We start from the raw sequence: 2,737 nt of genomic DNA on the forward strand, positions 1-2,737 counted from the left end.
CTGCACTTGTTCGGGAAAGTTCTCACAGAGTGATGGACTTTCTTTCTGATCACAGTCAAAGAGCTAAAGTGCTCCACCTGAAGCAGTTCAGATTCTGAGCAAACTAAAGAACTAGAAGCTCCATCAACTTTTAGAAGTCATGGATTTTCTCTACTGCAGCTGAAGGCTGATGTTTTCCCAGTGAATTGGTGAGATCTTCAGCATTCATGAGCTGGAAATTTGTCCTGGAACGGCTGATGTGTTTGCAGCACCTGAATGAAACACAGGTTAACTGCAGTTCTGAATGTTGTTTCAAACTCTGATTCTGCCTTTAAATTAACTAAAAAAACATGTTTTTAGTCCAAAGATCAGCAGTTATGCTAATGTGCCTTAGTAGCTACCATCAACTACACAAGGCAAAATCAGTAATAACAAAGTTTATAGAGGTTTAAAGAACCAGCCAGACATTATGACAGGATGCTGTTTACCCTGTTCACAAATTTTAGGTGGTTAACATTTTTATCCTTATGTTGGACGCGGAGAAAAAACACTTCTCTTTCTCACCTGCTGAATCATCAAAGAAGTGAAGAGCGCCACCTGCTGTCCAGTCTGTGCCACGCAGTCAGGGTCGTTACATGAACCGAGTGAAATAATAACCACACAACCCTGTAACCACCTATCTGACAAAGCTGTTGTCTGTAAAAGTAACGTTAAATGAAATGTTAGAGCAAATGAAACCTGAAAGCAGCTGAGGAATGCTGTGACTGTTATACTGCCACCATGTGGTCAGTTCAGCCTGACCAGTTCAGATCTGGTCAGGCTGAACTACAACACTATTCTCTGTAATCTTCATCGAGCAGGCTGTTCAAAAACAAGAGTCATGAAGTGTTTAATGGTCCTCAGATTTGTGATTGCTGGTTATTAAACAGTTTCCTGAAAAAAAGGCAACAATGTTATTGATTATTGATTGAATAGCCTCTTCAAATGATGTCCTTGCACAGGTCAGGGGTGTTACTCTGTTACTATTTAACACTGAGCAGCTCCACGGCGGTGTGTGCAGTGTTGCATTAGGACAGCGGTTCCCAAACTTTTTTCGCTGGGCCCCCTTTGTTTTACAAGAAGAATCCTGCAGGGAGACCTACCTCGGCACTTGTGCAGGTGAAGCCAAAGGGCAGATTTGCTTCCCCATATTTTCTTGTCTTTGGCTTAGAATGAAGTTGGTTTGGAAACATATTCTGCGATGCTTCTACTCCTGCTTTGCGTTTGTGTGGGTGCCCTGTGCTAGCAGTGTCCAAGCGGGGTTTTTTTTGTTTTCGTCCCTTTTCATACCGCGCTCCCCCCCTGCAATGGCTCTGCGCCCCCCCTAGGGGGCGGGCCCCAGACTTTGGGAAGTTTAACGATGTTAATATTTTATTTTCTGCATGTTTTCTCCATGTCCAAAGTTTTTGTTCTTTGTCGCTCTCCACTAGATTTGAATAATGCACATGAACATGGACCTAACACTGTGGATGAACCTGTATCATCTTTATGCAGACTTTAAACACACAGACATGCACACAGACTGAACACATATTTCTTGTAGAAGTCTTTTACTGGGAATCATGGGCGCTTCATGTCACAGCCAGAAAGCTAGACACAGGTGAATGGACTCAGATGTGAAAACCACTCAGAGACGCAGAGCGTATGAGCGAAGCAAACAGAGTCTGAGAGAAAACACAAAGTGAACAAGAATGCAATAATTACAAAACACAACGATTAAGCGGGAAATAATTCAATAACTTAAACCTTTCTGAGAATTGCTGTGAACGAGTATAGAACTACTAAAGTGAAAACACAGCCTGACTTCTGAGAATGAGCGTACCACTACTATACTGTGAGCTCAGCTTGACTTCTTCAATGAGAACACTAACATGAGAATACAAACACTTTACTGTGAGCGCTACCTCACTTCTATGAGACTGCTCGAGTGCCTCTATGACACATTGATGCTTACAGGCAACACAACACAGACTGAGAAACAGGGTGCTTTGTAACCACTGTGTCTAACTGGGAGGTGGGGTCCATGAGGGAGTCTTGGGGCTCTCGCAGACCTGAGTGAGGAACCTGACACCGGGTAACGTCCAGTGCAGGAACCGAGAGATGTGGCCAGCGAGGAATTAGGAGGCAGAAAATTCTCAAAGTCACTGCAATGAGGGAGACAGGGGTTAGCAGGTGTTCCAGCCATTACTGCAGTGAGAAAAGTGTGAATTTGAAAACAGTCTTACTTCTTTGCGGGAGCAGGCGAGGCATGGAGGGGTAAGAGATCTGGGAGAGCAACAGGGAGCGTCCAGAGAGTAAGTCTGTAAGGATCCGGGGTGGGCAGTGGGGCAGGCAGGTGTTAGCAGTGCTAACGTTCAGAAGCACTTACAGACTGGAGGCAGCTCCTTCTGCACCTCCTCACTCTTCTTTTTAAAGAGAGCTTCTTGTGCCCGTCACTGAAGTGCTGTTGCTGGTTACCAACCACCAGTTTGTTGGACCCGGACCAATCAACACTGACAGTTTACAGGTGCTGACGCTGGACCTGCCAGAGTAGCGCTCTGCTGTGGTTGGGTAGTTGGGTCAGAGGTGGGAGTGTTTCTGATGTGATGTTGCTTCAGATAAACTACCAACCCAGGTTCCTGAAACATTTCTCCCTTAATAAACATTTCATTTAGTTTTCTAGCGCCTCGCAGAGCCAGTGGGTCTTACTCCAGTCATCTCGAAGTGTCTCGAGAAACTG

The 2,737-nt window shown here is 45.0% G+C and overlaps 1 long non-coding RNA gene across 1 annotated transcript; it reads right to left on the reverse strand.

Moving 5' to 3' along the window:
• Window positions 1-1,305: 1,305 nt before the first annotated feature.
• Window positions 1,306-2,377, reverse strand: LOC121813441. The gene is made up of 3 exons (XR_006053705.1): window positions 2,244-2,377; window positions 1,973-2,162; window positions 1,306-1,682 (listed from the first exon to the last, which is right to left on the reverse strand). It is a non-coding gene; the product is annotated as an uncharacterized LOC121813441 (long non-coding RNA).
• Window positions 2,378-2,737: the final 360 nt, after the last annotated feature.

Source organism: Haplochromis burtoni, unplaced genomic scaffold (assembly GCF_018398535.1).
Source record: "Haplochromis burtoni strain Fernald_Lab_line unplaced genomic scaffold, NCSU_Asbu1 Contig_1698, whole genome shotgun sequence".
NCBI classification, from domain to species: domain Eukaryota; kingdom Metazoa; phylum Chordata; class Actinopteri; order Cichliformes; family Cichlidae; genus Haplochromis; species Haplochromis burtoni.